The following is a 14,481-nucleotide window of genomic DNA, read 5'->3' on the forward strand; positions in this document are numbered from 1 at the left end:
ACCCCTGGGTGATGGGATTTGTTTTGGTGATATTTCATCCTAAGTAAAGACCTAAGCCCACCTAAATAAAGACCTGTCTTGGGTCACCTGGTGGCTCAATCCATTGAGTGTCTGCCTTCATCAGGTCATGATCTCAGGGTCCTGGGATCGAGTCCTGCATTGGGCTCCTTCCTCAGCAGGGAGACTGCTTCTCCCTCTCCTTTTGCCTCTTCCCCAGCTCACGCTCTCATTCTGCCTCAAATAAATGAGATGTTAAAAGAAAAGAAGAAGAAGAAAAGAAAAAAGCTGTCTCTTCCTCAGAGGTAGGAGATGGGCTTATTCGCTCAGGACGAATGAGAGAGAGAATGACCACATTTTTAGGAGAACAGGAGTCCCATCTGAATGTTCAAATACATGAGACCACGTTGTAGGGCAGAGATGAGCGGTGACCAGTGAAAGTGTCTGTGTGCGGGAGACGAATGACCCTTCTGTGCTTGGCTACAGAAAGCAGAGTCGGGGACAACATTGGATTTTGCAGAGGTTGAAATTTGGCCTCTGCAAAATTAGTCAAAGAGGATGCTTCTGTGTAGGATGGATCTCTGGGCCTTCACGGGGAGCAGAGCAACATCCCAAGGCTGCGATGACAACAGGAACATCAAATTGTCATATGGACCCTACCTTATGACCATAACTACTCCATTCTGTTGGCTTTCAAAATGCTCCCTGGATCTATCTGCTATTTTGGTGGAGGAAACAAAATCTAAACGCTCCCTAAAGTGGAATCACGTTCCATAGTCTGTTTCTAGTCGAACTTACATTTTGTCCTGATGATTCCCAATGATCATTATATCCTGGAAGTTTATTAGTTGTTGCTTTACTTGAATGCAGTTGTTTTAACAGCAAACATCATTCTCCATGTTTGGGTGTTTCTGGCCATTGGGTTCCAGGGTTCTCTGACGCTTCAAGGAACGGGGTTCATTTTTCTTTTTGTTTTAAGATTTTACCTATTTGTTTGACCGAGAGAGAGAGAGACAGAGAGAAACGGGATTTGTTTTGATGCTTTCAATGATAGTTTGCAGGGAATGAGTGCTCAGTGTCATGGCTGAAAAGCTCTGGCCCCTTGCCTTGGCTTAGAATATCTTGAGGTATCAACCCTCCTTCCAACCCCCTGAGGCACAGTCTACACCCCCTGCTACAACATAACCACCGGTTTATTTCTCTCTTTGCCCAAACTTACCTTTTATGATTGCTTGTACGCATCCTTCTTGTAAGCCATCAGTGATGAACCTCCTGCGTGCCAACCTCCATCCCAGGGACAGAAATGGCAAGATGTTTCCTTCTGAAGTCAAATTAAGGACATAACTTGTCTGCTATGTTGAATATGTCTCCTTCCCCAAAATCTGTGTCAACAGGAAACCTCAGAATTGTAACCTTATTTGGAAACAGGGTGTTTCTAGGTGTCATCACGTTACGATGTGGGCAGGCTCCCATGCGATGATTGGGGTGTCCTCCCATGAAAAGGGACATTGGGACCCAGGGCAAAGACCATGTGAGTGAGCCACAGAGAGGATGGCCCTGCGACACTGGAGACAGAGGCCAGGCTTTGCTGCCAACCAAAAAAAGTAGGAGGGAGGCAAAGCTGGATTCTCCATCAGAGCTTCCAGAAGGAACCAACCCAGCCCACCTTGACCTGAGACTTGTGGCCTCCGGAGCTCTGACAAATAAATGTCCAAGGGTCAGCCACCATGTTTGTTGGGACTTTTCCCCCAACGACTGTGACAATCGCAGTTTGTAAAGCACGTTCATCCCAGCAGGTTGCCTCCTGCCAGCATTTTCTGAGCAGCAAGACAAAACATAGGCCAGAAAGGCAAGGTCTCCTGAAGGGCAGAGCCTCACCTGGATGGACCTCCCTCTGGAGCTCCGTGTATTCTGCTCCCAAACAGCCAGGAAAAAAAAAAATGAAAAATCACATGGCGCTCTGATAACTGGCCTTCTGATCGAGTCTGCCAGATAGCCACAGCCTCAGCGCCATCCCCAGCAAGACTGTGAACTGCCTCTGCGTCCGTGTTGGAAGAAAAGAAAACTCAAACAAAACAAAAATAAATAGATAGATAGATAGATGATAGATAGATAGATAGATAGATAGATAGATAGATAGATAGATGATAGATAGATAGATAGATAGAAACATAATGGAGATGTGCTTAAAGCAAATTAAGAATTAACTGGGATCAGAGGGCACATATTGCTGATCTTGTTCAATGTGTATGTGTTCATTTTAGTTCCCATTACCTTTGAAAAATACTGAAATGTACACAACGTCGAAGTGTGGACAGATGGAAATATAACTTTCAGAATACTTCCATACCGTGAAATGCTGTCATGAGCAAGGGTGTTGAAAGGATGTCACCACCTTTCCCAAAACGTGTCCCTTGGAACTGGAATTAAGACGAGCCATATTTAAAAAGAACAACTCAGAGGAAGAGCCATGGACACAATGGATTAATTCACATGCACACAGACACGTGCAAAGACTTGTAGATTTTCTTTGTGTGTGTAAAACTGATGGGAACATTTAATCCATAAGGAGACACAATATGTAGTGCATCATTGTCAAGTTTCTATTGAGTTTTTTTTTCCTTCTGACTATTCTAAGCATGTAACTCAGTGGCAACTAGTGAGATTTTTTTTTAATTAATTAATTTATTTATTTATTTGAGAGAAAGAAACCATGAACAGGGAAGAGAGGCAGAGAGAGACGGAAAAGCAGACTCCTCCATGAGCAGGGAGCCCAACGTGGCGCTCGATCCCAAGCCCCTGAGATGATGACCTGAGCTGAAGGCAGACACTTAACCCACTGAGCCACCAGCCACCCCCACAACTGTGAATTTTAATGCATTCTCCTAGGCGTGTGTATATACCACTCTCACAGAGTGAAGGCTTCCCTTTGTCATTACTCTTTCTTTTTCTCCTTGAAAATACCTTCTTTACAACACCTCCTAGGACCACCATACCTAATTCATACTCAGTGAATAATTATTTCATATAGTCAGTGAATAATTATTTCAAGTTTTCCTTACTGAATGGAACCAAGCTCCACCTCCACTTCCATGCGATCCTGCACCATCACCAGCCCAGCCTGCAAACACCACCTCTGTGGATTCCACACAGCCCACACTGTCCTTTATTCTGCTCTCAAGTAGATCTTCGAGTCTTCTCCTACCCGAGAACATCCTCTTGGTCTGCAAACCAACATCTGCGTTTCCTCGTGCAAGTGATACTAATTGCATAACATGTTACCTTTTCTTGCAATGTGTTTTGTCACTGGGTAGAAACAACAGTCTTCAGGAGCAGAGACTGTGGTAACATTCAGACAATTTCTAATGATGAGCACATAGACGCTGTATCTGCTGGAGGGGCACAGTTGGACTAGCAGTTCTTGGGCATCATGGATGAGGTTACTAGTACCCATTAAACATCAAAATAAATACACCTAAAAAGTAGATCCAAGCGCAGATCGCATTCTACCGCCTTTAAAACGTATGTGATGGAAATGACCTCGACACTGTTAATATTTGAACAATTAGTGTTTTTAATATACCACGGACACCGATTGTTCTTTTGAAACAAACAAGCACAAAGTAGTAACGATGCATAGCGTAATTTACCGCTTCTAGGTAATTGTGTTGCGTTGAGTATCGATTTAAACAAAAGCTGGGTAGGTAAGTTAAGATTTTAATAAGCCTTTGAAAATGGCTCGACAGCAGAATGGTATGATGAGTTGAAAATTCAATATCCCATCTTCTTTCTCCCAGCTGATAGACTGGTACCGATTTCTGCAATCGGAGAGAGTACTTTGGTTGAAAAGAATTCTGAGTCAAATGGGGTATTTACTGGGCTCACGTGAACAAATGTGCCATTTAACAGAATTTCAAGTATTCTGGGCACAAAATGAACAGAGAAGCACCCTGATTTTTACCCCCACGTTTGGTCCAATGTATTGCTAATCAAGAAGCATTATTCAGCTCTCAATTTAAATGATTATCCGTACACCCTGACTGTTCCTATTTAAGAATAATCATGCCTGATTTATATGTAAGGAGAAATAGATTGTTCTACTGGAATTGTTGCTGCTCAAATCTTCACTCCAGAGAATAAAGGGTAGAATGTGGAGAACTGCCCCAAATCTCGCCACCGCCATCCTTGCATGAATCCTGGGTGTTTCCTAGCACTGTTATCGTGCCCCCATTGAAATCTCGATGCCCAGACGCACAGTGGCACCTCCCTGATATGTGAATTTGCAGAGCATCTAAGACTGTTCAGTCTTACAATAACGATACCAACTGTTATGATTATGGTTACGCAGCTACTGCTTAAGGAGCGTTAATTCTGACTCGGTAGATCTGAAGAAGGACGCGATAATTTTGCATCTCTAACAAGCTCCCATATGATGCGGAGGCTGCTCGCTGGTCCGCGGACCACACTTTGAGCAGCAGGGCTGCTGCAGACACTCAAAGATGTGCAGCAGTGAAATCCAGATCTCTTGATTCTACATAAGTATATGTTATATACTAGATGACCCCGAGTCAAATCCATATGCAGGTCTCTGAGATACAGAAGAGGCTGCATAGAATCTTGCAAGAATGTCATTTCACAGACCCCAAACTGTGGTTTTTCTAAGAGGGTGAGCTGCTAGTGAATTCTGATCATGCATGAGCAAAAAACATTAGAGAAATGTGGGACCTTGGCTCAGGTGCACAGCACTACCTGACTCCTCAATTGATAAGCATACTATTAATTACAATTGTGTAATATTAATGTACACATTATATACTAATATACAATTTACAATATATCTATAATATATAGCATATAAATCATATTATGATAGTAATATCTTAACTTTAATACTATTTAAATAATATTAACACTGATTTTACTTATTTAAAATTGATAATACTCATATTTTTAAAATTTAATTAATTTATTTTTTTAAAGATTTATTTATTCATTTATGATAGACATAGAGAGAGAGAGGCAGAGACACAGGAGAAGGGAGAAGCAGGCTCCATGCAGGGAGCCCGATGTGGGACTCCATCCCGGGACTCCAGGATCGCTCCCCGGGCCAAAGGCAGGCGCCAAACCGCTGAGCCACCCAGGGATCCCCTAAAAATTTAATTGAAGTATAATTAGTTAAAATTGATAATACTGAGGATCTCTGGGTGGCTCAGTGGTTTGGCGCCTGCCTTAGGCCCAGGGCATGATCCTGGACTCCCAGGATCGAGTCCCACATCAGGCTCCCTGCATAAAGCCTGATTGTCCCTCTGCCTGTGTCTCTGCCTCTCTCACTCTCTGTCTCTCATGAATAAATAAATTAAATAAATAAATAAATAAATAATAAATAAAATAAAATTGATAATACTGATATTTTTGTCATGATATTAATTTTACAGGGAAGCTATGTCAATGAGAAGTTTATTTCAACACACACACCAAATAGAAAAATTCTTTAATATTATTTTGAGGGCAGCCCTGGTGGTGCAGCGGTTTAGCACCGCCTGCAGCCCAGGGTGTGATCCTGGAGACCCTGGATCGAGTCCCATGTCAGGCTCTCTGTGTGGTGCCTGCTTCTCCCTCTGCCTGTGTCTCTGCTTCTCTCTCTCTCTCTCTCTCTGTGTCTCTAATAGTAAATAAATAAATAATCTTAAAAAAATAAATAAATAAAATTATTTTGAAAGGAAATCTTTAAAAAATGTTTTTTCATTCAAATTTCAGTTAATACGATATGCAGCAACTACACTTTAGTAAAAATAAAGAGAAATAACATGTGGGAAGTATAAAAATGTTAGTGACACAACTTAATACCAAGCCAATGAATATAGGTCATAATTATTGCACTCCTGTGGCCAAGGTCAGCTGTAATATCTAAAACGTGTTCCAGGGCCTGTTTTCTTTTCTTTTTTTTTTTTTAATATAAGATTTTTTAAAGATTTTATTTATTTATTCATGAGAGACAGAGAGAGAGAGAGAGAGGCAATGACACAGGAAGAGGGAGAAGCAGGCTCAATGCAGGGAGCCTGACGTAGGACTCGATCCCGGGTCTCCAGGATCATGCAGGGCCTGTTTTCATTTTAAACAAATGTACCTAAAGTCGTATGCTAGAACATTCTGTGCAGTGTTTAATTCTGTGACTGGCAGGGAAGCAACCAGGGGAAATGTGGTGGTGAGTCAGCAGGAATATTCTCTCAAGCTGTGGTAATAGAACATCCATTATCTGAATATGGCTATCTACATTTAAATATAAACTAATTTAAATTAAATTAATTGAATATTCAGTTCCTCATTTTAAAAAGCTACACGTCAAGTATTTGATAGAGTGACTGCCATATTGGTTAGAAGACATTTCTGTCATCACAGATGGTCCAAGAGGACCCATTGATCTAGATGATAGAGGTTATACACGGTCATTATTTACTTCTCACTGCCTTTAACACTCACGCATAAGCAGAAACACACATACCCACACCCACACCCACACACCCAAATCTATTTTGGTGAAAGTTGACGGGGAAACGTAGAGTACCAAGCAGGAGTAAGGAATTGTGATCACCCAGGAACAATTCTACAAACAGAATGCAAATAAGTTGTTTTCATTAGAGAAGCAAAGAGATCTTGAATCTAGTGATTTCCAGTTGTAGTTAGTCTAAAGACATATTTATTCACATTTTCACTTGTGCAAAATAGTAAATGTTTTTAACGGTAAATAAGAGAAAATAGAGTAGCTGGCGTGCCCGGGTGGCTCAGTCGGTTAAACATCTGCCTTTGGCTCAGGTCGTGGCCCCAGGGTCCTGGAGTTGAGTCCCGCATTGGGCTCATCTCAGAGTCTCTCCATCTCCCTCTACCTGCCACTCCCCCTGCTTGTGTGCTCTCTGTCAAATAAATAAATAAAATCTTTAAAAATAAAAATACAGTAGCAATGGGCTTCTGTTTCTCTAACTCAATTCATCCAAAATAGTAGTAGTATCTGTCTTGCTGGAATTTCATAGTTCGTTTTTTTTTTTTTCCAATGCAATGAAGTACTTTTTTTTTTGTTTTGTTTTGTTTTTTTCAAGGAAGTGCTTTATATTAAAAATTTCTAAAACCTGCTCATGGATCTTTATAGCAGCTTCATTCATAATTGTCCAAACTTGGATGCAACCAAGACGTCCATTAGTAGGTAAACAGATAAATCAACTGTGGTCCATCCAGAGAATAGAATATTATTCAACAATAGAAAGACATGAGCTGCCAGGCTATAAAAAGTCATGGAGAAAACTTAAATGCATATTACTAAGTGGAAAAAAGCCAATATGAAAATGTTCCATCTTGTCGGATTCCAACTCCATGACATTCTGGAAAAGGCAAGACTTTGTAGACTGGCAAAGATCAGTGGCTGCCAGGGAATGGGAGGGGAGCATGAAGAGCCCCAGCTCAGAACATTTTTAAGGCAGAGAAATGGCTCTGTGTGATCCTACAACGGCACATGCTTGTCATTGTACATTTGTGCAAACTCGTAGAATGGACACCACCAACCCTGAACCCTAATATATAAACTGTGGATCTTGGGCATAATGAGGTGTCAAGGTAGGTTCACTCATCTTAGCAAATGCACCATCTGGTGGGGACGTTGGTAACAGGGGAAGCTCTGTGTATGTGGGGTCGGGAGCGTATGGGAAATCTCTGTACCTTCTGCTCAGTTTTGCTGTGAAGTGAAAACGGCTCTGAAAGATAAAGTAAATTTTTTTGAAATGTGTATAAAATGGCATTGTGTTAACTTTTGACATTCTTCTTTACTGCTAGGATTTAAGAGAGGAAAGTGATCTGTTTATATGAACCCAAATATTGACTATTTCTGTTTTTCTTCATTTCTGACATTCCAGATTTTCCTCTGTTATTATGCCTCTCTCCTCTGTAGAATTTCTTTTAGCATTTCTTTCAAAAAAGTAGATCTTGGAGACAACTTATCTCAGTTTTTCTTGAACCGAAATGTCTTAACTTTGGCTTCATTCCTGTAGGGCATTTTTTTTTCCCCTACCTATAGACTCTACTTTGTGTGATTTTCCTTTGGAAAGTTAAAAAAGTTCTTCCAGTGTTTTCTGGTCTTTATGATTGTTTTCTATTGTGGTAAGAACACTTCAGTTGGAGATCTATCCTCTTCGCCGAGTTTTGAGTGAAGTATGGGCACAGCGTTTCATAGCACATCTCTAGAGAGTGTTCTTCCGGCATAAGTGAAACTTTAGTCCCATAGAATATCCAATCCCCACTTGATCCTTCTCCCCATTGCAACCACCATTCTATGCTCTGCGTCTATGAGTCTGTTTCAGTAGCCTCTGAAAAGTGGAATCACGTCGTACTCTCCAAAGAACGTACACACATGGCCAACAGGTGTATCGACATCACTTATCATCAGGAAAATGCAAATCAAAATCACCATTAGGAGGTCAGGAAATGACTTGGAGATGTTGCAGATGTGGGAGAGGATGTGGAGAAAGGGGAAACCCTTACACTGTTGGGTGGGAATGCAAGGTAGTGTAGCCACTCTGGAAAATAGCATGGAAAATCCTCAAAAAGTTGAAAATAGAGCTAGGTAGGTGAGGAACTAGCAATTGCACTATTGGGTATTTACCCCAAAGATACCAACATAGTGATCTGAAGGGACACCTGCACCCCAATGTTTATGGCAGCAATGTCCACAATCACCAAACTATGGAAAGAGCCCAGATGTCCCGACAGATGAATAGATAAAGAAGATGTGGTGTTTATATACAATGGAATATTACTGAGCCATCAGAAAGGATGAACTCTTTCCATTTGCAATGACGTGAGTGGAACTAGAGGGTATTACGCTAAGTGAAACACATCAGTCAATCAGAGAAAGTGAGATATGATCTCACTCACATGTGGAACTTAAGAAAGAAAACAGAGGATCATAAGGGAGAGAAGGAAAAAAATATAACAAAGAGGGAGACCGACCATAAGAGACTCTTAATCATAGGAAACAAACTGAGGGTCGCTGGAGGGAAGATGAGTATAGCGATGGGGTAACTGGGTGATGGGCATGAAGGAGGGCACAGGATGTGATATGCACTGGGTGTTATATAAGATGACAAATCACTGACCTCTACCTCTGAAACCAATAATACATTATATATCCTTTACTTGAATTTAAAAAATTAAAAAATCATGATGAATATAACCTCGCTTTTTTTCACGTGCCTACTGTTTTTTTTTTTTTTTAAGATAATGTGTTGGTGACGATGTGCAGAAATTGGAGCCCTGTACACTGTAGATAGGAATGTAAATTGTGTAGGTGCTATGAAAACCTGTATGGTGTCTCCTCAGATAGTAAAAACAGGATTCTTGGAGAACACCCAGAGAGGCTCAGGTGGTTAAGCATCTGCCTTTGGCTTTGGTCATGATCCTGGGGTCCTGGGATCGAGCCCCATATGGGGCTCCCTGCTCAGCAGTGACTCTGCTTCTCCCTCTCCCCCTGCCCCTCCTGCTGCTCATGCTCTCTCAAATAAATAAAATCCTAAAAAATTAAAATAAAAAAACAGGACTCCTGTTATAATCCAGCAATGCCTCCTCTGGGTATTTACCCAAGAGAATAGAAGTCAAGACCTCAAAGGGCTGTCCGTACTTCCCAGGTTCACTGGAGAACTATTCAGGATAGCCAAGATGGTGGGAACAACCCAAGAGTCTATGGATAGATTTACGGATGAAGAAAGTGTGGTACCGGGATCCCCAGGTGGCTCAGCGGTTTAGTGCCTGCCTTCCGCCAAGGACATGGTCCTGGAGTCCTGGGATCGAGTCCCACATTGGGATCCCTGCATGGAGCCTGCTTCTCCCTCTGCCTGTGTCTCTGCCTCTCTCTCTCTCTCTGTTTCTCATGAATAAATAAAATAAAATCTTAAAAAAAAAAGTGTGGTACCTCCATCCGATGGACTAATATTATTCAACCTTAACAAAGAAGGAAATCTTAAAAAAATAAAATAAAATAAATTAAAAAAAGAAGGAAATCCTGCCACCTGTGAGAACACAAACCTTCAAGACATGATGCCACATGCAATAAGCAATCACAGATAGTCTTTACGATTTTTGACGAACACTCTGCTTTTGCGTCAGTCATTAATCTCTGAATGTCATGTATTATTTCTCTCTGCTTTCAACAACTTTTAGCAAAGTTTGTGAAACCTGTTTACCAGCTTGATGAAAAGGAGTGTGCCACCTTTAAATTATTATTATTTTATCCTCTTCAGAATTTGTGAAAATATGTGTGCCATTTTTTAATTATTATTATTTTATCCTCTTTAGAGTTTACTGACTTTCTGGACATGCCTTTTGTTAAATCTGGGAAATGAACCGGTATTATTATTTTTTCTTCTTCTCCTCCTGCTTCTTCTTCCTCTTCCTTTACTTCTTCCTCTGCCTCTTCCTCTTTGTCTTCCCGTTCCTCTCCTCCTCTCCCGTCTTCTTCTTTCTGCACCAATTTCTATCTTCTCTCCTTCAAGAATTTTAAGGAAAAGAGCCATAGACCGGTTGATAAGATCTTGCACATTCATTTGTTTCTGCCTCTTACATTTTCTTCTCTCTGTTGCTCAAATAAGCTGATTTGTATGGATTGATCTCTGGGTTCATGGTCTCTCCCTGCTCTTCCTTCCATCCTGCCATCGAGCTTCTCCACCTACATGACTTGAGTCCTTCCTGTATTGCTGCCTCATGAAATGTACTTTTTGGTTCTGTTTTGTTGAGTTGACGTCTTAGCCACGACTTCCATCTTTCCTGTTATTTCCAGAATATTCACCTTTCTTTCTCGGAATGGGGTTATACGAGTTGCCTCGAAAGCTTTGTCTTGTAAACTTTCCACTTCTGGGTCCTGTTGGAGTTGGCACATGTTGACTGTCTCGTTGTCTGGAGAATCCTTGAGATTATCCACATTCTCTCATATGTCGAGTACTTTTGTATTTAGACCTTGCACATTTTGAATATTTCCCTGTGAAACTCGAGATCCCATTAAATCCACCTGGAATGTTTTATTATTTATTTTTATAAAAAATTTTTTTAGCTTTGGCAGGTGCTGCACGTGGTTCATTTCACAGCACAAATTCTAACCTGCCTTCCTGGGCTACGATTCTGGTTTCAACTGGCTATTTTGCTCTGTCTCACATGGGTTCCTACCAACAGCCTGTCTGCTTTCTGGACGGTAGCTTGCACCCACTCTTTTTCATCATCCTTTGTTATGTTAATTTTCATTTTTGCAATGTGTACAGAGCTCGGGTCCAGTCATGGCATCATAGGGTTCCCCATTGTCTCACACCAGCTCCTTCCACTTGACTTTGCCTACAACCTGCAGCTCCTGGAGCCCCTTGTCCTGGCCCTGTGCCTGGCCCTGACCTCTGTTGCATCCTTTGCATGACTAGGTAACGCATGACTGCCAAGGGGAAAGAGCTCGGAGACGTGGCTGCAACTCTAGCCCTCAGTGTGGCTGCCTAAGCTCTGTTCCTAGAGCTCGCTGGAGGGAGGCCGGGAGAGAGCTGTGAGCTCTGTGCTCTGTGGGGGCCCCTCTTCCTGGTCCTTTGATGCAATAGAGACGTTTGCTTGGTGCCCTTACTGTCCATAAATGCTGCCTTGTTACGCGAGTCCAGTCGGATGAAAGCCAGGAGCAATGCTCCCAGAGCCAGCACCAGCCCACTAGCGTATGGCTCCTCTTTGGCTTTCCACTTGCTTGTCCAGTCAAAACCAGATTAGGTTTTGAACCTAATCCTAAGAATTCAAAGATCTACCAAACTTACACCATATTCTACTACATCATTCCTCACTTACACGAGTCTTCATGGTGTTTCCTTATATATTCTATGCAAGATTTCGTTGTAATCAGAGCCAGTGTTTCAGGGCAGTGTGTTTAGGTCGTGTTCATCGGTCCTGATTTCCCGCCTGGTGATCCTGCATTCTATTCCCTTTTTCCGTTGTGGACTCCAAGGGGCTTGCAAAGGGTGCAGCCATCAAATGCTGATGCCCTGAAATTGGAATGGATTTGAGAGCCCTTGGGTGTTCACTGCGAATTGAATCTTGCTGGGGGACCTCAGGACTGACGATGACGTAAAGCTGAACCGAACATGTAAATCCTCCAAAGCAAAGTCAGCACCATCCCATCGTCTTCTTGTTCTGTACTGAGAGCTGGGAGCACCATCCTCACTCACGAATAAACCCCCTCTGCCCACCACGGAAGGCCAGTTTCTCCTTTTTTCTTTTCAAGGTGATGGAAACTCCATTCCTGGGGTTGTGTTTTCTGCCTCCGCTCCTCCACTCTTGCCTGAAGATGCCATCACATCTGAAGTGACCTGGAGTGCGCTCCGTGACAGAGATGACATCATTCAAACCTTGTGCAAAGGCGCCTCTTGCTTTGTGATATCCTCACGTCATACCGAGGAATCCTCGGAGTAAACGTGCATTAAATGTTCCCGTCATGGGCAGCAAGAGGGAAGCCTGGGTGTGATGATCAGATGTGCGACAGGAGGGGGCCAGCTCAGCCTGCAGGCGGGTTGGGCCCCATGCAGAGAGGCGAGGTCCCCCCAATGGGTGACAACCCTAATGGCTTTGATGGAGGAAAGGTGAAGAAGGCTTTCCTCCAACGCATGCACACACCTTGGACATAAGAACCTGCAGTGCAGTGTCCCACAAGTCTGCCTTTGAGCACACCCAACACCCATTTATATTTAAACAGGCCCCTGACTTGGGGGAGGCAAAAAAAGAGAGAGAGAGAGAAAGAATGAAATAAAAAAAAGAGTTTTGCAAAGAAGTTCTTTGTAGTTCTTATTCCAAAGCCCTGAAGAAGACAAACCTTCACCTGCCACCAGGAGGGGAGACGTCTGTGCCACTCGTCCTAAAATGCTGGCTGACTTTTTCTGACAACATGTGCGAGGACAGCAGGCCTCGGAAGCCCTGCCAGGCGCACACCTGCAGACACCCACGTGTGCACGAGCCCTGCTGTGACCTCATAAGGTGGCTTCTGTGACGAAACCAGCATTCCGTTGGGCTAGCCAGGCCCTCCCCTGGGGTAGAAAATAGGTCCCACAGGTTGCTCTGCTCTTCTGTCTCACCTGGAGTTATTTTTAGGCCTTGTTAATACTTAAGAGCCTCTTAACGCATTTCAGTGTTTTCCTGCACAAACCTGCTCCGCGCCCGCCCTGCCAAAGGAGCCCCCGAAGCCAAGTGCCTAACGGATTCTGCGGTTCTCCTCGGCCGAGTGTGCCAAGGGCCTTGTCTGCTTGCCCAGAATCTGTTCAGCTGTCTTTGGGTCGTGAGAGGTAATGAGAAACAGTGGGGATCGTCCCACCCAAGCTGTGCGCGTGGTACCCAAGGCCCCCCGATGGCCCCAGAGCTCGGCCACGACGCCAGAGGCTCAGCTGCTCCTGCTCTCTTAAAACCCCATTTATCCTTCCTCAGAGAGCCGGGTGGTGTGAGCACACACTCTGTGCACTTGGCCACATGGCCGGCGGGGACCCGGGCTCCAGGGCCAACTGGGCACCATCAACGATACAACCCAAATATTTGTTTTCACCCAACTTCACTTTGTGGTTCCTAGAATAAGGGCATCATCTTCCACAGTCCTGCTGCCTTTTCTCAGAATCTCCAAGAACGTAAACGTTTCCATCGCTTGGGTGACTAAACGTGTGGACTTCACAGCTCCTTCAATGTCGGTGAGGTTTTCAAGTGCCATGCAACACAAGGAAGAAATAAACTAACTAGGGCTCAACAGAACCGCCCCCAAAATTTTGGACTTTGTCCTTAAAAAAAAAAAGTGTTTGATTTGGAATGGATTCCTGTGTTGATTAAAAACAAGCAACAAAAACTAGCAGATTCTGGACTTTCTCCCAATCAGTGGTCGTAGACTTTTGTTTTTGTTTTTGTTTGTTTTTAAGATAGGGTGGTCTCGTTGGATGAGGTAGGATGTTGGAATAAAAATACACTAGTTCATTCTGGACACATTTTATTGCACTAGATTTGGTGGTAATGAAATTAGACATGCTTGTTTTTTTAATATTTTATTCATCATGTGGGACCCGATCCCAGGACCCCAGGATCACGACCTAAGCCAAATGCAGACACTCAACCACTGAGCCACCCAGGTGTTCCAGTGGAATATTTTTAATGACCAAGCATTTGTAAATACTTTTGATTGATTTTTTCCCCTTTGTCTGCATGGTGGTCAAATTTCTGTGTGCAGATTTCTCTGTATAGAGTCCCCAAACCATATGTCATCTACATTTCTTGGTTGATACAAAAGGATATTCAAGGGTGATTTCTACAACTTTCATTCCAACCATATGTATTCAGTTTGGATGTGACAAATGTTATAGCCTGGATCAAAAAATTAATATTTAATCCTGCATTTGCTTCATGAACTCAAGATAATAAAACTCAGTAGGCTTTGGTCAATGTTAAATGATATGAATGTGGAGG

The 14,481-nt window shown here is 42.8% G+C and overlaps 1 long non-coding RNA gene across 2 annotated transcripts; it reads right to left on the reverse strand.

The window, feature by feature from the left end:
- Positions 1 to 679: 679 nt before the first annotated feature.
- On the reverse strand, positions 680 to 12,981 carry LOC140628060 (uncharacterized). Of its 2 annotated transcripts, none has more exons than XR_012026477.1 (3): positions 12,866 to 12,981; positions 1,217 to 1,379; positions 680 to 983 (listed from the first exon to the last, which is right to left on the reverse strand). It is a non-coding gene; the product is annotated as an uncharacterized lncRNA (long non-coding RNA). The 2 variants fall into 2 exon arrangements; XR_012026478.1 differs by having other exon boundaries at positions 12,860 to 12,973.
- Positions 12,982 to 14,481: the final 1,500 nt, after the last annotated feature.

Source organism: Canis lupus, chromosome X, assembly GCF_048164855.1.
Source record: "Canis lupus baileyi chromosome X, mCanLup2.hap1, whole genome shotgun sequence".
Classification (NCBI taxonomy): Eukaryota; Metazoa; Chordata; class Mammalia; order Carnivora; family Canidae; genus Canis; species Canis lupus.